This window comes from Pleurodeles waltl, chromosome 3_1, assembly GCF_031143425.1.
Source record: "Pleurodeles waltl isolate 20211129_DDA chromosome 3_1, aPleWal1.hap1.20221129, whole genome shotgun sequence".
NCBI lineage: Eukaryota > Metazoa > Chordata > Amphibia > Caudata > Salamandridae > Pleurodeles > Pleurodeles waltl.
The window spans coordinates 593,000,305-593,023,427 of NC_090440.1; positions in this window are offsets into that span (position 1 = coordinate 593,000,305).

Sequence of the window (23,123 nt, forward strand, 5' to 3'; positions counted from 1 at the left end):
GTAATGCAGCTTTTTGGTGCCTGCGGTTGCAGGGGGAAGATTCCGTCGACCCACGGGAGATTTCTTCGGAGCTTCTAGTGCAGAGAGGAGGCAGACTACCCCCACAGCATGCACCACCAGGAAAACAGTCGAGAAGGCGGCAGGATCAGTGTTACAGAGTTGCAGTACTCGTCTTTGCTACTTTGTTGCAGTGTTGCAGGCATCCAGCGCGGTCAGCAGTCGATTCCTTGGCAGAAGGTGAAGAGAGAGATGCAGAGGAACTCAGATGAGCTCTTGCATTCGTTATCTAAAGTTTCCCCAGAGACAGAGACCCTAAATAGCCAGAAAAGAGGGTTTGGCTACCTAGGAGAGAGGATAGGCTAGCAACACCTGAAGGAGCCTATCACAAGGAGTCTCTGACGTCACCTGGTGGCACTGGCCACTCAGAGCAGTCCAGTGTGCCAGCAGCACCTCTATTTCCAAGATGGCAGAGGTCTGGAGCACACTGGAGGAGCTCTGGACACCTCCTAGGGGAGGTGCAGGTCAGGGGAGTGGTCACTCCCCTTTCCTTTGTCCAGTTTCGCACTAGAGCAGGGCTAAGGGGTCCCCTGAACCGGTGTAGACTGGCTTATGCAGAATTGGGCACATCTGTGCCCAAGAAAGCATTTGCAGAGGCTGGGGGAGGCTACTCCTCCCCTGCCTTCACACCATTTTCCAAAGGGAGAGGGTGTAACACCCTCTCTCAGAGGAAGTTCTTTGTTCTGCCATCCTCGGCCAGGCCTGGCTGGACCCCAGGAGGGCAGATGCCTGTCTGAGGCGTTGGCTGCAGCAGCAGCTGCAGTGAAACCCCAGGAAGGGCAGTTTGGCAGTACCAGGGTCTGTGCTACAGACCACTGGGATCATGGGATTGTGCCAACTATGCCAGGATGGCATAGAGGGGGCAATTCCATGATCATAGACATGTTACATGGCCATATTCGGAGTTACCATTGTGAAGCTACATATAGGTAGTGACCTATATGTAGTGCACGCGTGTAATGGTGTCCCCGCACTCACAAAGTCAGGGAAATTGGCACTGAACAATGTGGGGGCACCTTGGCTAGTGCCAGGGTGCCCTCACACTAAGTAACTTTGCACCTAACCTTTACCAGGTAAAGGTTAGACATATAGGTGACTTATAAGTTACTTAAGTGCAGTGTAAAATGGCTGTGAAATAACGTGGACGTTATTTCACTCAGGCTCCAGTGGCAGGCCTGTGTAAGAATTGTCAGAGCTCCCTATGGGTGGCAAAAGAAATGCTGCAGCCCATAGGGATCTCCTGGAACCCCAATACCCTGGGTACCTCAGTACCATATACTAGGGAATTATAAGGGTGTTCCAGTAAGCCAATGTAAATTGGTAAAAATGGTCACTAGCCTGTTAGTGACAATTTGGAAAGAAATGAGAGAGCATAACCACTGAGGTTCTGATTAGCAGAGCCTCAGTGAGACAGTTAGTCACTACACAGGTAACACATTCAGGCACACTTATGAGCACTGGGGCCCTGGGTTACCAGGGTCTCAGTGACACATACAACTAAAACAACATATATACAGTGAAAAATGGGGGTAACATGCCAGGCAAGATGGTACTTTCCTACACAACCCCCCCCCCCAAACGAAGGACAATAAGACTAGCCATGACCTGATGAGTCTTCATTGTCTAAGTGGAAATATCTGGAGAGTCCATCTGCATTGGAGTGGCTACTCCCAGGTCTATGTTCCACTGTATAGTCCATTCCCTGTAGGGATATGGACCACCTCAACAATTTAGGATTTTCACCTTTCATTTGTTTTAGCCAAAGTAGAGGTTTGTGGTCTGTCTGAACAATGAAGTGAGTGCCAAACAGGTATGGCCTCAACTTCTTCAGAGCCCAGACCACAGCAAAGGCCTCCCTCTCTATGGCAGACCAACGCTTTTCTCTAGGGGTCAACCTCCTACTAATAAAAGCAACAGGTTGATCCTGGCCCTCAGAATTAAGTTGTGATAGGACTGCCCCTACTCCTAATTCAGATGCATCAGTTTGGACATATAATTTTTTAGAGTAACAAGGGCTTTTCAGGACAGGTGCAGAGCACATGGCCTGCTTCAGCTCCTGAAAAGCTTTCTGACAGTTTGCTGTCCATAATACCTTTTTAGGCATTTTTTTGGATGTGAGGTCATTAAGAGGGGCTGCAATGGAGCCATAGTTCTTAATGAACCTCCTGTAATTCCCAGTGAGGCCTAGGAAGGCTCTCACCTGAGTCTGAGTGGTAGGGGGAACCCAATCAATAATTGTTTGGATTTTCCCATGAAGTGGTGCAATCTGTTCCCCACCAACAAGGTGTCCCAGATAAACCACCTTACCCTGCCCTATCTGGCACTTTGAAGCCTTGATAGTGAGGCCTGCCTTTTGCAGGGCCTCCAAAACTTTCCATAGGTGGACCAGGTGATCATCCAAGCTGGAGCTAAAGACAGCTATATCGTCCAAATATGCTGCACTGAAAGCTTCCAGCCCTTGCAGGACTGTGTTCACCAACCTTTGAAAAGTGGCAGGTGCATTTTTCAAACCAAAAGGCATTACAGTAAACTGGTAATGTCCTCCAATTGTTGAAAATGCAGTTTTAGGTTTAGCATCTTCTGACAATTTGATCTGCCAATACCCTGCATTCAAATCAAAAGTGCTTAGATACTTGGCAGATGCCAGTGTATCTATGAGCTCTTCTGCCCTGGGTATAGGGTGAGCATCAGTTTTGGTTACCAAGTTGAGGCCTCTATAGTCTACACAAAACCGCATTTCCTTCTTTCCATCTTTGGAATGGTGTTTTGGTACAAGTACCACAGGAAAAGCCCATGGACTTTCAGAGTGCTCAACCACTCCTAGTTCTAACATTTTCTGCACCTCTTGCTTTATGCAGTCCCTGACATGGTCAGGCTGCCTATAGATCTTACTTTTGACAGGTAAACTGTCTCCAGTATCTATAGTGTGCTCACACCAAGAAGTGGTACCTGGCACAGTAGAGAAGAGTTCAGAGAATTGATCTAGGAGATTTATGCAATGGTCTTTCTGCTCAGCAGTAAGACAATCAGCCAAAACTACACCTTCCACAAGAGCATCTTGTTCTGTGGAAGAGAAGAGATCAGGTAGAGGATCACTGTCTTCTTCCTGTCCCTCATCAGTTGCCATGAGCAGGGTGAGATCAGCCCTGTCATAGTAGGGTTTCAGGCGGTTGACATGGAGCACCCTAAGGGGACTCCTGGCAGTGCCTAAGTCAACTAAATAGGTGACTTCTCCCTTCTTTTCAACAATTGTGTGGGGTCCACTCCATTTATCTTGGAGTGCTCTTGGGGCCACAGGCTCCAAGACCCACACTTTCTGCCCTGGTTGGTACTGAACCAAAACAGCCTTCTGATCATGCCATTGCTTCTGGAGCTCTTGGTTTGCCTGAAGGTTTTTGCTGGCCTTTTTCATGTACTCAGCCATCCTTGATCTGAGGCCAAGTACATAATCCACAATATCCTGCTTAGGAGCTTTTAAAGGTTGTTCCCAACCCTCCTTTACAAGTGTGAGTGGACCCCTAACAGGGTGTCCAAAAAGAAGTTCAAAGGGGCTGAAGCCCACTCCTTTCTGGGGTACCTCCCTGTAGGCAAAAAGGAGGGATGGTAAAAGGATATCCCATCTCCTGCGGAGTTTTTCAGGGAGACCCATAATCATGCCTTTGAGAGTTTTATTAAATCTCTCCACCAGTCCATTTGTTTGTGGATGATAGGGTGTTGTGAACTTGTAAGTTACACCACACTCCTTCCACATGGCCTTTAAGTATGCAGACATGAAATTGCTTCCCTTGTCTGATACTACTTCCTTTGGGAAGCCCACCCTAGAAAATATTCCCAGGAGGGCCTTTGCCACTGCAGGTGCTGTAGTGGTCCTTAAAGGAATTGCCTCAGGGTATCTTGTGGCATGGTCCACTACCACCAAGATAAACCTATTGCCTGAAGCAGTAGGAGGGTCAAGGGGGCCTACTATGTCAACCCCTACCCTTTCAAAGGGAACCCCAACCACAGGCAGTGGAATAAGGGGTGCCTTTGGGGTGCCACCTGTCTTGCCACTGGCTTGACAGGTTTCACAGGACTTACAAAAATCTTTTGTGTCCTCAGACATCCTAGGCCAATGAAACAAGGGAACAAGTCTGTCCCAAGTTTTCATTTGACCCAGGTGCCCAGCTAGGGGAATGTCGTGGGCAAGAGTTAGGAGGAACTTTCTGTACTCCTGAGGAATCACTAATCTCCTGGCAGCTCCAGGTTTAGGGTCCCTGTGCTCAGTGTACAAGAGGTTGTCCTCCCAGTAAACTCTGTGAGTGTCACTGACATCCCCATTAGCCTGTTTGACAGCTTGCTGTCTGAGACCCTCTAATGTGGGACAGGTTTGCTGTGCCACACTCAGCTCCTCCCTGGCAGGCCCCCCTTCACCCAAAAGCTCAGCAGTGTCTGCTTCCAGCTCCTCTGGTGTAGGTTCTGCACAGGGAGGGAATTCTTCTTCCTCAGAAGTTGAATCTACTGTAGAGGGAGGGATAGTAGGAAGTGGTTTGCTTCTACTAGCCCTAGCTTTAGGGAGCACTTGGTCCATTGTTCCAGGATCCAAGCTTCCCTGTCCTTTTTGCTTTTTGGCCTGAGCCCTTGTCAAAGCAAAAATATGCCCTGGGATGCCCAGCATTGCTGCATGGGCCTCCAACTCCACATCTGACCAAGCTGATGTCTCCAAATCATTTCCTAGTAGACAGTCTACAGGTAAATCTGTGGCTACCAGAACTTTCTTTGGACCAGTAACCCCCCCCCCAGTTGAGATTAACAACAGCCATGGAGTGGCTAAGTGTGTTGTTGTGAGCATCGGTTACTTGGTACTGGTGACCAAGTAGGTGTTGTTCAGGGTGGACCAGTTTCTCTATGACCATAGTCACACTGGCTCCAGTGTCCCTGTAGGCCTGAACCTCAACACCATTTATTAGGGGTAGCTGCTTGTACTTATCCATATTAAGGGGACAAGCAACTAAGGTGGCTAAATCAATAGCCCCTCAGAGACTAACACAGCCTCTGTGGCCTCCCTAACAAGGCCAACCCCAACTAAGTTACCAATAGTGAGCCCAGCTACTCCCTTGGATTGGCTATTAGTAGGTTTGCTCCCACCACCATTGCTATTAGTAGGGACACTAGGGGTAGCAGTAGGGGTTGTAGTGGTAGGAGGCTTGGTGCTTTTCTTTGGACAACTGGGATCTGTTGTCCAATGGCCTTTTACTTTACATAAATAGCACCATGGTTTCTTTTCCTTGTTTTGATTAAAGGAGGATTTGGACCCACCACCCCCACCAGAGTGTTTTTGTGAGCCTGATGAAGACTCATTTTTAGATTTGTCCCCACCCTTGTCAGAAGACTTACCATCCTTCTTTTTGTTGCCATCTTTGTCACCCCCTGTATGAACTTTTCTGTTCACCCTTGTTCTGACCCATTTGTCTGCCTTCTTTCCCAATTCTTGGGGAGAGGTCAGATCAGAGTCCACCAAGTACTGGTGCAACAAATCAGACACACAATTATTAAGAATATGCTCTCTCAGGATCAAGTTATACAGGCTGTCATAATCAGTAACTTTACTGCCATGTAACCACCCCTCCAAGGCCTTCACTGAATGGTCAATGAAATCAACCCAGTCTTGTGAAGACTCCTTTTTGGTCTCTCTGAACTTTATCCTGTATTGTTCAGTGGTTAAGCCATAACCATCCAGGAGTGCATTCTTAAGTACTGTAAAATTATTGGCATCACTTTCTTTCACAGTAAGGAGCCTATCCCTACCTTTTCCACTAAATGATAGCCATAGGATAGCAGCCCACTGCCTTTGAGGGACATCCTGTACAACACAGGCCCTCTCAAGTGCAGCAAACCACTTGTTAATGTCATCCCCCTCCTTATAAGGGGGAACTATCTTGTGCAGATTCCTGGAATCATGCTCTTTTGCAGGATGACTATGGGGAATACTGCTGCTGCCACCATGGGTTTCTAAACCCAACTTCTGTCTTTCCTTCTCTAATTCTAAAGACTGTCTATCCAAATCCAGCTGTTGCTTTTTAAGCTTCAGTCTGGTTTGTTCCACCCTCAACTTATTGAGTTCCCTTTCTAACAATCTGTCATCAGGGTTGGTGGGAGGGACATTTCTAGATACAGAGGTATGATGGGAATGAACAGAAGGAGACCTGTCCCTTACAGAGGGCACCCTAACAGCTTGGCTAACAGAAACATCAGTTCCACTGTGGTGTGAATAAATGCTTTTGCTATGATGAGAGACAACACTATTTGTATGGTGTGGCTCTTCATCATTACCAACTATGCTAGACTGTCTTGTAATGGGAAGGCTAAGAAGTTTCTTTCCTGAACCTTTACCTGGGGGAGTCCCTGGATCAGATTGAGAACCATTAGCTACTTTTTCAACAGATGGGGCACTTTTAGCCTTATCCTGTTCTCTAAGCATATTAAGTAACAGTTCCAAGGAAGGATTCTTCCCTATACTCAAACCTCTCTCTATACAGAGACTCCTTGCTCCTTTCCAGCTAAGGTGATCATATGCAAGTTTGGACAGATCAACATTTTGGTCTGTGCCAGACATTTTTAGAGAGAGTTAAAGTGATAGAAAAAGAGAAAAAGTTTGTCAGAGCTTTTAGAAAGACAGAGAAAAAAAACTTTTTACACTTTTTAGAACTTTTTAGAAAGTTTAGAAGTAGTTTTCAGCACTTAGAAAAGAGTGAAAAGAGGAAATGCAAAACTTTTTGGCTATGTGTATATACACTGACCTTGTTTTGTATATTTTTCTCTTATGAAAAGTACAATGACAAGAGTGGTAAGCAGTCTCAAAGCACTTATCCCACCACTGCACAACCAATGTAGGAGGCTGGACTGGCTTGTAGTGAGTACCAAGGGGTACTTGCACCTTGCACCAGGCCCAGTTATCCCTTATTAGTGTATAGGGTGTCTAGCAGCTTAGGCTGATAGATAATGGTAGCTTAGCAGAGCAGCTTAGGCTGAACTAGGAGACGTGTGAAGCTACTACAGTACCACTTAGTGTCATATGCACAAATCATAAGAAAACACAATACACAGTTATACTAAAAATAAAGGTACTTTATTTTTATGACAATATGCCAAAGTATCTTAGAGTGTACCCTCAGTGAGAGGATAGGAAATATACACAAGATATATATACACAATAGCAAAAATATGCAGTATAGTCTTAGAAAACAGTGCAAACAATGTATAGTTACAATAGGATGCAATGGGGAAACATAGGGATAGGGGCAAAACAAACCATATACTCCAAAAGTGGAATGCGAACCACGAATGGACCCCAAACCTATGTGACCTTGTAGAGGGTCGCTGGGACTATTAGAAAATAGTGAGAGTTAGAAAAATAACCCTCCCCAAGACCCTGAAAAGTGAGTGCAAAGTGCACTAAAGTTCCCCTAAGGACAAAGAAGTTGTGTTAGAGGAATAATGCAGGAAAGACACAAACCAACAAAGCAACAACGCTGGATTTCCAATCTGGGGTACCTGTGGAACAAGGGGACCAAGTCCAAAAGTCACAAGCAAGTCGGAGATGGGCAGATGCCCAGGAAATGCCAGCTGCGGGTGCAAAGAAGTTTCTACTGGACAGAAGAAGCTGCGGTTTCTGCAAGAACGCAAAGGGCTAGGGACTTCCCCTTTGGAGGACGGATCCCTCTCGCCTTGTAGAGTCGGGCAGAAGTGTTTTCCTGCCGAAAGAATGCCAACAAGCCTTGCTAGCTGCAAATCGTGCGCTTAGAGTTTTTGGATGCTGCTGTGGCCCAGGAGGGACCAGGAGGTCGCAAATTGGACCAGGAGGTAGAGGGGACGTCGAGCAAGACCATGAGCCCTCTTAGCAGCAGGTAGCACCCGGAGAAGTGCCAGAAACAGGCACTACAAGGATGCGTGAAACGGTGCTCACCCGAAGTCGCACAAAGGAGTCCCACGTCGCCGGAGAACAACTTAGGAGGTCGTGCAATGCAGGTTAGAGTGCCGTGGACCCAGGCTGGACTGTGCACAAAGGATTTCCGCCGGAAGTGCACGGAGGCCGGAGTAGCTGCAAAAGTCGCGGTTCCCAGCAATGCAGTCTAGCGAGGTGAGGCAAGGACTTAGCTCCACCAAACTTGGACTGAAGAGTCACTGGACTGTGGTTGGCCACTTGGACAGAGTTGCTGGATTCGAGGGACCTCGCTCGTCGTGCTGAGAGGAGACCCAAGGGACCGGTAATGCAGCTTTTTGGTGCCTGCGGTTGCAGGGGGATGATTCCGTCGACCCACGGGAGATTTCTTCGTAGCTTCTAGTGCAGAGAGGAGGCAGACTACCCCCACAGCATGCACCACCAGGAAAACAGTCGAGAAGGCGGCAGGATCAGCGTTACAGAGTTGCAGTAGTCGTCTTTGCTACTTTGTTGCAGTGTTGCAGGCTTCCAGCGCGGTCAGCAGTCGATTCCTTGGCAGAAGGTGAAGAGAGAGATGTAGAGGAACTCGGATGAGCTCTTGCATTCGTTATCTAAAGTTTCCCCAGAGACAGAGACCCTAAATAGCCAGAAAAGAGGGTTTGGCTACCTAGGAGAGAGGATAGGCTAGCAACACCTGAAGGAGCCTATCACAAGGAGTCTCTGACGTCACCTGGTGGCACTGGCCACTCAGAGCAGACCAGTGTGCCAGCAGCACCTCTGTTTCCAAGATGGCAGAGGTCTGGAGCACACTGGAGGAGCTCTGGACACCTCCCAGGGGAGGTGCAGGTCAGGGGAGTGGTCACTCCCCTTTCCTTTGTCCAGTTTCGTGCCAGAGCAGGGCTAAGGGGTCTCCTGAACCGGTGTAGACTGGCTTATGCAGAATTGGGCACATCTGTGCCCAAGAAAGCATTTCCAGAGGCTGGGGGAGGCTACTCCTCCCCTGCCTTCACACCATTTTCCAAAGGGAGAGGGTGTCACACCCTCTCTCAGAGGAAGTTCTTTGTTCTGCCATCCTGGGCCAGGCCTGGCTGGACCCCAGGAGGGCAGATGCCTGTCTGAGGGGTTGGCAGCAGCAGCAGCTGCAGTGAAACCCCAGGAAGGGCAGTTTGGCAGTACCAGGGTCTGTGCTACAGACCACTGGGATCATGGGATTGTGCCAACTATGCCAGGATGGCATAGAGGGGGCAATTCCATGATCATAGACATGTTACATGGCCATATTCGGAGTTACCATTGTGAAGCTAAATATAGGTAGTGACCTATATGTAGTGCACGTGTGTAATGGTGTCCCCGCACTCACAAAGTCAGGGAAATTGGCCCTGAACAATGTGGGGGCACCTTGGCTAGTGCCAGGGTGCCCTCACACTAAGTAACTTTGCACCTAACCTTTACCAGGTAAAGGTTAGACATATAGGTGACTTATAAGTTACTTAAGTGCAGTGTAAAATGGCTGTGAAATAACGTGGACGTTATTTCACTCAGGCTGCAGTGGCAGGCCTGTGTAAGAATTGTCAGAGCTCCCTATGGGTGGCAAAAGAAATGCTGCAGCCCATAGGGATCTCCTGGAACCCCAATACCCTGGGTACCTCAGTACCATATACTAGGGAATTATAAGGGTGTTCCAGTAAGCCATTGTAAATTGGTAAAAATGGTCACTAGCCTGTTAGTGACAATTTGGAAAGAAATGAGAGAGCATAACCACTGAGGTTCTGATTAGCAGAGCCTCAGTGAGACAGTTAGTCACTACACAGGTAACACATTCAGTCACACTTATGAGCACTGGGGCCCTGGGTTACCAGGGTCCCAGTGACACATACAACTAAAACAACATATATACAGTGAAAAATGGGGGTAACATGCCAGGCAAGATGGTACTTTCCTACAGTAGCCAAACCCTCTTTTCTGGCTATTTAGGGTCTCTGTCTCTGGGGAAACTTTAGATAACGAATGCAAGAGCTCATCCGAGTTCCTCTGCATCTCTCTCTTCACCTTCTGCCAAGGAAGCGACTGCTGACCGCGCTGGAAGCCTGCAAAACTGCAACATAGTAGCAAAGACGACTACTGCAACTCTGTAACGCTGATCCTGCCGCCTTCTCGACTGTTTTCCTGGTGGTGCATGCTGTGGGGGTAGTCTGCCTCCGCTCTGCACTAGAAGCTCCGAATAAATCTCCTGTGGGTTGACGGAATTGTCCCCCTGCAACTGCAGGCACCAAAGAACTGCATCACCGGTCCCCTGGGTCTCCTCTCAGCATGATGAGCGAGGTCCCTTGAATCCAGCAACTCTGTCCAAGTGACTCCCACAGTCCAGTGACTCTTCAGTCCAAGTTTGGTGGAGGTAAGTCCTTGCCTCCCCACGCCAGACTGCATTGCTGGGAACCTCGACTTTTGCAGCTACTCCGGCCTCCGTGCACTTCCGGCAGAAATCCTTGGTGCACAGTCCAGCCTGGGTCCACGGCACTCTAACCTGCATTGCACGACCTCCTAAGTTGTTCTCTGGCGACGTGGGACTCCTTTGTGCGACTTCGGGTGAGCACCGTTTCACGCATCCTCGTAGTGCCTGTTTCTGGCACTTCTCCGGGCGCTACCTGCTGCTGAGAGGGCTCCTTGTCTTGCTCGACGTCCCCTCTGTCTCCTGATGCAATTTGCGACACCCTGGTCCCTCCTGGGCCACATCAGCATCTAAAAACCCTTACCGCATGATTTGAAGCTAGCAAGGCTTGTTGGCGGTCATTCGGCGGGAAAACACTTCTTCACGACTCTCCACGGCGTGTGGGATCCGTCCTCCAAAGGGGAAGTCTCTAGCCCTTGTTGTTCTTGCAGAAACCTACGCTTCTACTGTCCAGTAGCAGCATCTTTGCACCCACAGCTGGCATTTCCTGGGCATCTGCCCATCTCTGACTTGCTTGTGACTTTTGGACTTGGTCCCCTTGTTCCACAGGTACCCTCGACTAGAAATCCATCGTTGTTGCATTGCTGGGTTGTGTCTTTCCTGCAGAATTCCCCTATCACGACTTCTATGTCCTTTGGGGAACTTTAGTGCACTTTGCACTCACTTTTCAGGGTCTTGGGGTGGGCTATTTTTCTAACCCTTACTATTTTCTAATAGTCCCAGCGACCCTCTACAAGGTCACATAAGTTTGGTGTCCATTCGTGGTTCGCATTCCAATATGGTTTGTGTTGCCCCTATCCCTATGTGTCCCCATTGCATCCTATTGTAACTATGCATTGTTTGCACTGTTTTCTAATACTATTACTGCATATTTTGGTATTGTGTATATATATCTTGTGTATATTTACTATCCTCTCCCTGAGGGTACACTCTGAGATACTCTGGCATATTGTCATAAAAATAAAGTACCTTTATTTTTAGTATAACTGTGTATTGAGTTTTCTTATGATATTGTGCATATGACACTAAGTGGTACTGTAGGAGCTTCACTCGTCTCCTAGTTCAGCCTAAGCTGCTCTGCTAAGCTACCATTATCTATCAGCCTATGCTGCTAGACACCCTATACACTAATAAGGGATAACTGGGCCTGGTGCAAGGTGCAAGTACCCCTTGGTACTCACTACAAGCCAGTCCAGTCTCCTACAAGCCTAAGCTGCTCTGCTAAGCTACCATTATCTATCAGCCTATGCTGCTAGACAACCTATACACTAATAAGGGATAACTGGGCCTGGTGCAAGGTGTAAGTACCCCTTGGTACTCACTACAAGCCAGTCCAGCCTCCTACATTGGATGTGCAGCGGTGGGATAAGTGCTTTGAGACTACTTACCACTCTTGTCATTGTAATTTTCATAGGAGAAAAATATACAAAACAAGTTCAGTGTATGTACACCTAACCAAAAAGTTTTGCATTTCCTCTTTTCACTCTTTTCTAAGTTCTGAAAAGTACCTCTAAACTTTCTAAAAGTTCTTTAAAAGTTTTTAAAGTTTTTTTTCTGTCTTTCTAAAAGTTCTGAAAAACTTTTTCTTCACTTTTTCTATCACTTAAACTCTTTCTAAAATGTCTGGCACAGGCCAAACTGTTGATCTGTCCAAACTTGCATATGACCACCTTAGCTGGAAAGGAGCAAGGAGTCTCTGTGTAGAAGAGATTTGAGTGTAGGGAAGAATCCTTCCTTGGAATTATTGCTTAACATGCATAGAGAACAAGATAAGGCCAAAAGGGCCCCATCTGTTGAAAAAGTAGCTAATGGTTCCCAATCTGATCCAGGGACCCCCCTAGGAAAAGATTCAGGAAATAAACTTCAGAGCCTGCCCATTACTAGACAGTCTAGCATAGTTGGTACTGATGTAGAGTCACACCATACAGATAGTGTTGTCTCACATCATAGCAAGAGCATTCATTCTCACCACAGTAGAAGTGATGTTTCTGTTAACCAAGCTGTTAGGGTGCCTTCTGTAAGGGCCAGGTCTCCTTCTGTCCATTCTCATCATACTTCTGTTTCTAGGCATGTCCCTCCCACCCACCCTGATGACAGATTGTTAGAAAGGGAGCTCAATAGATTGAGAGTGGAACAAACCAGACTGAAGCTCAAGAAGCAACAGCTGGATTTGGATAGACAGACCTTAGAAGTAGAGAAGGAGAGACAGAAGTTGGGTTTAGAAACCCATGGTGGCAGCAGCAGTATTCCCCATAGTCATCCTGCAAAAGAGCATGATTCCAGGAATCTGCACAAGATAGTTCCCCCTTATAAGGAGGCGGATGACATTAACAAGTGGTTTGCTGCACTTGAGAGGGCCTGTGCTGTACAGGATGTCCCTCAAAGGCAGTGGGCTGCTATCCTATGGCTATCATTTAGTGGAAAAGGTAGGGATAGGCTCCTTACTGTGAAAGAAAGTGAAGCCAATGATTACAAAGTTCTTAAGAATGCACTCCTGGATGGTTATGGCTTAACCACTGAACAATACAGGATAAAGTTCAGAGAGACCAAAAAGGAGTCTTCACAAGACTGGGTTGATTTCATTGACCATTCAGTGAAGGCCTTGGAGGGGTGGTTACATGGCAGTAAAGTTACTGATTATGACAGCCTGTATAACTTGATCCTGAGAGAGCATATTCTTAATAATTGTGTGTCTGATTTGTTGCACCAGTACTTGTTGGACTCTGATCTGACCTCTCCCCAAGAATTGGGAAAGAAGGCAGACAAATGGGTCAGAACAAGGGTGAACAGAAAAGTTCATACAGGGGGTGACAAAGATGGCAACAAGAAGAAGGATGGTAAGTCTTCTGACAAGGGTGGGGACAAATCTAAAAATGAGTCTTCATCAGGCCCACAAAAACACTCTGGTGGGGGTGGTGGGCCCAAATCCTCTTCTAATCAAAACAAAGAAAAGAATCCATGGTGCTATTTATGTAAAATAAAAGGCCATTGGACAACAGATCCCAGTTGTCCAAAGGAAAGCACCAAGCCTCCTACCACTACAACCCCTACTGCTACACCTAGTGTCCCTACTAATAGCAGTGGTGGTGGGAGCAAACCTACTAATAGCCAATCCAAGGGAGTAGCTGGGCTCACTTTTGGTAACTTAGTTGGGGTTGGTCTTGTTAGGGAGACCACAGAGGCTGTGTTAGTCTCTGAGGGGGCTATTGATTTAGCCACCTTAGTTGCTTGTCCCCTTAATATGGATAAGTACAAGCAGCTACCCCTAATAAATGGTGTTGAGGTTCAGGCCTACAGGGACACAGGAGCCAGTGTCACAATGGTGATAGAGAAACTGGTCCACCCTGAACAACACCTACTTGGTCACCAGTACCAAGTGTCATGTACTGCGCTGGACTTCTCACCTCTGGACTTCGGATTGGCGAATACACCAAGTCTTCTACAGGTCCTGGATGTTCCCAAATAAGGGCGACCCCTTCTAGTAGCCACGGTGCCGCTTGACAGGCTACGCCAAAGCAGACCGTATCCTCCAGAAGGAGTCCCAGAGGGAAAAAAAACCAACACTGGGGAAAAAACCTCTAACAGGAACTCCTGAAGGAAAACAAGAAAAAACAGGAAACAAAAATAGGCAATATCCAGGGTACAAGGCAGGAAAAAAGGAACAGGCAAAAATATCCCAAGGCAAAAGCAGGAACAAAGAACAGGCAAAAATATCCCAAGGCAAAAGCAGGAACAAAGAACAGGCAAAAATCTCCCAAGGCAAAAAAGCAGGAACAAAGAACAGGAGCGAACAGCACAACCAGAAGGAAGTGTTTGCAACGCAAGGAGGAACAAGACTGACTGACTTATATACTGAGAAAAGGGAAGTGACATCACAGGAAAGGGAAGTAACACCATCTTGGATTGGGAAAGGCCCATAGACCAGTATAGGAAAAAGGAAGTAGTATAAAAGAAAAACAGAGCATGCTGGGACAAAAACACGAAGAAGACAAGATGGACACAACATGGATAGAGACAGACAAAAGGCCCAACAAAAACCCACCACCAACAATAAAAGAAGAAAAAAGGCTACAAGTAACTGTAGCGCGACCGGGAGCGAAATATATGCTTCCCAGAAAGCATAGTCAAAAAACGCAGAGAACGGCGCTCCGAATATCGGTAGCGTGTTCCACTCGCCAGGACAGAAAGAGATGCTGCGTCAGAGCGCGGCGTTACAGTAGGTCCCCTCCCCGAGGCTCCAGGTTTGTCAGGATGATTGTCAAAAAACAGGCGAACCAAACGGGGAGCATGGACGGAGGAAGCATCTTCCCACGAACAGTCACTGAGGGGGTATCCTGTCCAGTGGACTAAAAACTGTAGTTTGCGTCAAAAAATTCTGGAATCACAGATCTCCTGGACTTCATACTCAGGCTGTCCGTTGATAGAAAGAGGAGGAGGACGTTGGCACTGGCGATGGTAAGGATCAGGAACAAAGGGTTTTAACTGGGACACATGGAAAACAGGATGAACCCTCCAGGTATGAGGTAAGCGGAGACGCACAACTACAGGATTCAGGATGTGCGAAATTCGAAAGGGTCCATAAAAACGTGGTTTGAACTTATTGGTGGAAAACCGGGATGGTAGAAATCTGGAAGAAAGCCATACCTTGTGGCCCACTTGATACAAAGGTGCGGCTTGCCGATAACGATCCGCCTTTCGCTTCATAGCTTGTTTTGAAGCTAGGAGAGTAGTATGCAGTAGGCCCTGGATTCAACGGATCTGTCGTGAAAAAGAAGTGACTGCAGGCACAGAAGAGGATGTTCGAGAAACAGTAGTGAAAGTCCTCGGATGAAATCCATAAGTACAATAAAAGGGTGTGGTCTTGGTTGCACTATGTATTGTGTTGTTATAGGAGAACTCGGCAAGAGCAAGATATTCCGACCAATTGCTTTGTGTGGCATTACAGTAACATCTCAGATACTGCTGAAGTTCTTGATTTACTCGTTCAGTTTGCCCATTCGTTTGTGGATGGAAACCCGAGGATAAAGAAATCTCAATGTTAAAGAAGGCACAAAAGGCTCTCCAGAAACGTGATACATATTGAGGCCCTCTGTCCGAAATGACCTCTAGAGGAAGACCATGGAGGCGAAAAATATCTCGTAGAAAAATGCGACTCATTTCTGGGGCCGTTGGTAGTTTCTTCAAGGCTGAAAAATGGTGAATGAATCTACGGTTACCATGATTACTTGGTTACCAGAGGAAGTAGGTAGAGAGCATATGAAATCCGTGGATAGAGTACACCAAGGAGCGGAAGGAACCGGTAAAGGTCTTAATAAACCTGCCACCTTAGTTCGGGGTGTCTTAGTCTGGGCACAGACTGGGCAGGCTGACACATAGGTTTCACTGTCTGCCTTTAGTGAAGGCTACCAAAAAGATCGCTGAAGCAGTTCCTGGGTCTTCCTGATACCTCGATGACCGGCTATAGGAGAATCATGGCACATTTGCAGGGCTTCTGTCTGCACTTTCTTGGTAGGTAGGAAGAGAGCATGTTGATGATAGAAGTAGTTGTCCTTCTTCTGCAAAAAAGGAGTCACTTTATCCCATTCTGAAGCAGACAGAAACTGGTACTCGGATTGAACGCGTTCTTGAAAAGATTGAGTAGCTCCGATGATCCTGCTAGACTCAATAAGATGTGGAGAGGAGTTCTGGGCTATGTCAGGATATCTGCGGGATAAGGCATCTGCCACTAAATTCTGGGAACCAGGTATGTACGTGATCACGAAATCGTACTGGCTAAAGAAGAAAGCCCATCGAGCCTGACGACTGTTGCGACACTGAAAGCTCTGAAGACACTGGAAATTACGGTGATCAGTCCTAGCTTCAAAAGGCTCCCTGGAACCCATCAGGAAATGCCTCCATTCCTTACAAGCTACTTTGAGAGCGAGTAGTTCTCGTTCCAGTACAGAATAATTTCGTTCAGCCTCTGATAGGATATGAGACAGATAAAAGATAGGATGTTCCAATCCATCACTGTCTTGCTTCTGCAGCAGAACTGCTCCAATAGCTCTGTCTGAGGCATCAGTCACGACGATAAATTTCTTGGTATTGTCAGGATGACGCAACACGGGTGCTTGGGTAAAGGCTGTCTTTAATTCTTGAAACGCATGTTCAGCCTCCTTGGTCCAAATGAAACCCTTCTTCAGGTTCTCTTTCTTAATTGTTTGTGTTATGAAACTTTGTAGATGGGCAAAGTTCTGAATAAACTAACGATAAAAGTTTGATAACCCAAGAAAACATTGCGTTTCTTTAATGGACGTTGGAGAAGGCCAATCTAATATGGCACTGACCTTGTCAGGATCCATGGATATTCCGTGTTGATTAATACAAAACCCGAGATACCTTACTTCAGATTTATGGAACTCACACTTCTCAGGTTTACAAAACAATTGGTTTTTCTTGAGTCTTTCCAGGACTTGCAGGACATGATCTACATGTTGCTCAGGATCACGGGAATATATCAAGATATCATCCAAATAAATGACTACATATTGATTGAGTACATCAGAGAACACTGAATCCATAAATCGTTGAAAAACAGAAGGGGCATTGGTCACTCCAAACGGCATAACACGATACTCATAGTGCCCAAAAGGGGTACGGAAAGCAGTCTTCCATTCATCTCCTTCCTTGATCCGAAGGAGATGATAGGCACCCCGTAAGTCTAATTTAGTAAATATCTTGGCTCCTTGAATAGCATCCAGTATATCTCTAATTAAAGGCAGTGGATATCGATCCTTAATCGTTATTCTGTTGAGTTCACGAAAGTCCACACAAGGACGCAGATCCTTAGTCTTCTTTGGGACGAAGAAGAGAGGAGCCCCAGCGGGGGACGTGGAAGGAGCAATCAAACCGTTGTGTAAGTTGTTGTCTAAATATTCCCTTAACACCTTCTTTTCTTGGTCTGTCAGAGAATACATTCGACCGAAGGGAACGACTTCATCAGGAATTAAAGGAATAGCACAGTCATAACTGCGATGAGGTGGCAAAATAGGATTACTAGGTTTCTGAAAAATCCTGATATATTCCTGATAACAATCTGGAACCCCCTGGATAATATTGATAGAGTTAGTGTTATCCTTAGTTGACTGACAGGACCTTTTTGGAGTCCAATAAGAAGTAGTAGAATAACAATTCTGTTGACAAAATGAAGACGTTAGGGATATAGTTCGTGTTTCCCAATTGATATAGGGGTTGTGTCGGGCTAACCAGGGAATTCCCAAAATCATGATGTGATTTGGTGAGGCTATGAGATCAAAGGCAACGTGTTCTTGATGCCCCCCAAATGTCAAACAAAGAGTAGGAGTTGAGACCACCACAGGTCCTGAGGTTAACGGAGAGCCATCCACTGTGTGAACCTGCTCAGGGGTTTCTTTAGGAATGCGGGGAATTCCTTTACTCGTAGCCCAGGTCTCATCCAGATAGAGTCCACTGGCTCCACAGTCAAGGAGAGCCAGAAGATGTTCTTCTTGATCTTGTGAACTTTGTAACTTGGCTGAGAGGATAAACAGGGTGGACATGATTTCTTTGGAGGAACATATTGATGGTACTTCAGCTCCTCCCGTCTCCTTCCTCCTTACAGGGGACGGGAGCTGGCGTTTCCCGCAGGCCTTGATGGACGTACCGGACAACTACGGATCAGGTGGCCAGCCTTACCACAGTATAGGCAAAGTCCCCTTCGTCGTCGTTCCTCCCTTTCTGACTCCGTCAATGGCCCACAAACCAGATCTATCTGCATGGGCTCTTCATGGGGATGTGGAGAGACTTCAGATGGACTATCTTCCGTTCACCGACTGCTAGCACGGAAGGTACCGGGCTGGTATGGAGCTCTAGTTCTACGTCTTTCCATCTTGCGCTCTCGAAGTCTATACTCTATGTTCATAGATTGATCCATTAATTCTTTCAAAGAACAAGCTGGGGAAGAGTGTACAAGTTCTTCATGCAGGCCTCGGCGGAAAAGGGTTACGAAGGTGCGTTCTACCCAGGAGGTTTCAGCTGGAAGCTGTTTGAAGCGGGTTATATGCTGCAGTACATCCTGATTACTTTGCTGAATGTCACATAAGGCTTCTTCAGCTGCTGCTTCTACCCCAGGTCTCTCAAACATTTGTTTGAAAACAGTCAGGAAAGCGGAATAGTTAGCCAGGACTGGGTCATCTGCAGAAACCAGAGGAGTCGCCCAAGCAAGCGCTGGACCAGACAAGGCGCTGATCAGATAGCCCACCTTAGTCTTATCCAAAGAAAACTGGAGTGGACGAAAGGCAAAGAAAACCGCCAGGGCGTCAAAAAATTCCTTCATCTTTAAAGGATGTCCGGAATATCGAGGAATAGTACCAGATACAGGTGGTATGTCCATTGATCGGGAAGACAAGACCTGTCGTAGCGCAGTGTTCTCTGTCCGTAACTGTTGTAACTCTTGGGCTTGTTGTTGGACAGTCTGTAACATAGCTTGAGCATTTTCTGACACCTCTCCCTGTGGATCTTCCATGGCGCTCTCGCAACGCAGAATCTTTTGGCGTTGCAATCTGTCACGTACTGCCCTGGACTTCTCACCTCTGGACTTCGGATTGGCGAATACACCAAGTCTTCTACAGGTCCTGGATGTTCCCAAATAAGGGCGACCCCTTCTAGTAGCCACGGTGCCGCTTGACAGGCTACGCCAAAGCAGACCGTATCCTCCAGAAGGAGTCCCAGAGGGAAAAAAAACCAACACTGGGGAAAAAACCTCTAACAGGAACTCCTGAAGGAAAACAAGAAAAAACAGGAAACAAAAATAGGCAATATCCAGGGTACAAGGCTGGAAAAAAGGAAAAGGCAAAAATATCCCAAGGCAAAAGCAGGAACAAAGAACAGGCAAAAATCTCCCAAGGCAAAAAAGCAGGAACAAAGAACAGGAGCGAACAGCACAACCAGAAGGAAGTGTTTGCAACGCAAGGAGGAACAAGACTGACTGACTTATATACTGAGTAAAGGGAAGTGACATCACAGGAAAGGGAAGTAACACCATCTTGGATTGGGAAAGGCCCATAGACCAGTATAGGAAAAAGGAAGTAGTATAAAAGAAAAACAGAGCATGCTGGGACAAAAACACGAAGAAGACAAGATGGACACAACATGGATAGAGACAGGCAAAAGGCCCAACAAAAACCCACCACCAACAATAAAAGAAGAAAAAAGGCTACAAGTAACTGTAGCGCGACCGGGAGCGAAATATATGCTTCCCAGAAAGCATAGTCAAAAAACGCGGAGAACGGCGCTCCGAATATCGGTAGCGTGTTCCACCCACCAGGACAGAAAGAGACGCCGCGTCAGAGCGCGCCGTTACACCAAGTAACCGATGCTCACAACAACACACTTAGCCACCCCATGGCTGTTGTAAATCTCAACTGGGTGGGGGTTTCTGGTCCAAAGAAAATTGTGGTAGCCTCAGATTTACCTGTAGACTGTCTACTAGGAAATGATATGGAGACATCAGCTTGGTCAGATGTGGAGTTGGAGGCCCATGCAGCAATGCTGGGCATCCCAGGGCATATTTTTGCTTTAACCAGGGCTCAGACCAAAAAGCAAAAAGGACAGGGAAACTTGGATCCTGGAACAATGGACCAAGTGCTCCCTAAAGCTAGGGCTAGTAGAAGTAAAGCACTTCCTACTATCCCTCCCTCTACAGTGGATTCTAATTCTGAGGAAGACGAATTTCCACCCTGTGCAGAACCTACACCAGAGGAGCTGGAAGCAGACACTGATGAGCTTTTGGGTGAAGGGGGGCCTGCCAGGGAGGAGCTGGGTGTGGTACAGCAAACCTGTCCCACACTAGAGGGTCTAAGACAGCAAGCTGTCAAACAGGCTAATGGGGATGTCAGTGACTCTCACAGAGTTTACTGGGAGGACAACCTCTTGTACACTGAAGCAAGGGATCGTAAACCTGGAACTGCCAGGAGGTTAGTGATTCCTCAGGAGTACAGAAAGTTCCTCCTAACTCTAGCCCACGACATTCCCCTAGCTGGACATCTGGGACAAATGAAAACTTGGGACAGACTTGTTCCCTTGTTTCATTGGCCTTTAATGTCTGAGGACACAAAGGAATTTTGTAAGTCCTGTGAAACCTGTCAAGCCAGTGGCAAGACAGGTGGCACTCCAAAGGCACCCCTTATTCCACTGCCTGTGGTTGGGGTTCCCTTTGAAAGGGTAGGGGTTGACATAGTTGGCCCCCTTGACCCTCCTACTGCTTCAGGCAATAGGTTTATCTTGGTGGTAGTGGACCATGCCACAAGATATCCTGAAGCAATTCCTCTTAGGACCACTACAGCACCTGCAGTGGCAAAGGCCCTCCTGGTAATATTTTCCAGGGTGGGCTTCCCAAAAGAGGTAGTTTCAGACAGGGGAAGCAATTTCATGTCTGCTTACTTAAAGGCCATGTGGAAGGAGTGTGGTGTGACTTACAAGTTCACCACACCCTATCATCCACAAACAAATGGACTGGTGGAGAGATTTAACAAAACTCTCAAAGGCATGATTATGGGTCTCCCTGAAAAACTCCACAGGAGATGGGATATCCTGTTACCATGCCTCCTTTTTGCCTACAGGGAGGTACCCCAGAAAGGAGTGGGCTTCAGCCCCTTAGAACTCCTCTTTGGACACCCTGTTAGGGTTCCACTAACACTTGTCAAGGAGGGTTGGTAACAACCTTTAAAAGCTCCAAAACAAGATATTGTGGATTATGTGCTTGGCCTCAGATCAAGGATGGCTGAGAACATGAAAAAGGCCAGTAAAAACCTTCAGGCCAGCCAAGAGCTCCAGAAGCAATGGCATGACCAGAAGGCTGTTTTGGTTCAGTACCAACAAGGGCAGAAAGTGTGGGTCTTGGAGCCTGTGGCACCAAGAGCACTCCAAGATAAATGGAGTGGACCCCACACAATTGTTGAGAAAAAGGGTGAAGTCACCTACTTAGTTGACTTAGGCACTGCCAGGAGTCCCCTTAGGGTGCTCCATGTCAATCGCCTTAAACCCTACTATGACAGGGCTGATCTCACCCTGCTCATGGCAACTGATGAGGGACAGGAAGAAGACAGTGATCCTCTACCTGATCTCTTCTCTTCCACAGAACAAGATGCTCTAGTGGAAGGTGTAGTTTTGGCTGATTGTCTTACTGCTGAGCAGAAAGATCATTGCATAAATCTCCTTGGTCAGTTTTCTGAACTCTTCTCTACTGTGCCAGGTACCACTTCTTGGTGTGAGCACACTATAGATACTGGAGACAGCTTGCCTGTCAAAAGTAAGATCTATAGGCAGCCTGACCATGTCAGGGACTGCATAAAGCAAGAGGTGCAGAAAATGTTAGAACTGGGAGTGGTTGAGCACTCTGAAAGTCCATGGGCTTCTCCTGTGGTACTTGTACCAAAACCCCATTCCAAGGATGGAAAGAAGGAAATGCGGTTTTGTGTATACTACAGAGGTCTCAACCAGGTAACCAAAACTGATGCTCACCCTATACCCAGGGCAGATGAGCTCATAGATACACTGGCATCTGCCAAGTATCTAAGCACTTTTGATTTGACTGCAGGGTATTGGCAGATCAAATTGTCAGAAGATGCTAAACCTAAAACTGCATTTTCAACCATTGGAGGCCATTACCAATTCACAGTAAAGCCTTTTGGATTGAAAAATGCACCTGCCACTTTTCAGAGGTTGGTGAACACAGTCCTGCAAGGGCTGGAAGCTTTTAGTGCAGCATATTTGGACGATATAGCTGTCTTTAGCTCCAGCTGGGATGATCACCTGGTCCACCTATGGAAAGTTTTGGAGGCCCTGCAAAAGGCAGGCCTCACTATCAAGGCTTCAAAGTGCCAGATAGGGCAGGGGAAGGTGGTTTATCTGGGACACCTTGTTGGTGGGGAACAGATTGCACCACTTCAGGGGAAAATCCAAACAATTATTGATTGGGTTCCCCCTACCACTCAGACTCAGGTGAGAGCCTCCCTAGGCCTCACTGGGTATTACTGGAGGTTCATTAAGAACTATGGCACCATTGCAGCCCCTCTTAATGACCTCACATCCAAGAAAATGCCTAAAAAGGTATTATGGACAGCAAACTGTCAGAAAGCTTTTGAGGAGCTGAAGCAGGCCATGTGCTCTGCACCTGTCCTAAAAAGCCCTTGTTACTCTAAAAAATTCTATGTCCAAACTGATGCATCTGAATTAGGAGTAGGGGCAGTCCTATCACAACTTAATTCTGAGGGCCAGGATCAACCTGTTGCTTTTATTAGTAGAAGGTTGACCCCTAGAGAAAAGCGTTGGTCTGCCATAGAGAGGGAGGCCTTTGCTGTGGTCTGGGCTCTGAAGAAGTTGAGGCCATACCTGTTTGGCACTCACTTCATTGTTCAGACAGACCACAAATCTCTACTTTGGCTAAAACAAATGAAAGGTGAAAATCCTAAATTGTTGAGGTGGTCCATATCCCTACAGGGAATTGACTATACAGTGGAACATAGACCTGGGAGTAGCCACTCCAATGCAGATGGACTCTCCAGATATTTCCACTTAGACAATGAAGACTCATCAGGTCATGGCTAGTCTTATTGTCCTTCGTTTGGGGGGGGGGGGGGTTGTGTAGGAAAGTACCATCTTGCCTGGCATGTTACCCCCATTTTTCACTGTATATATGTTTTT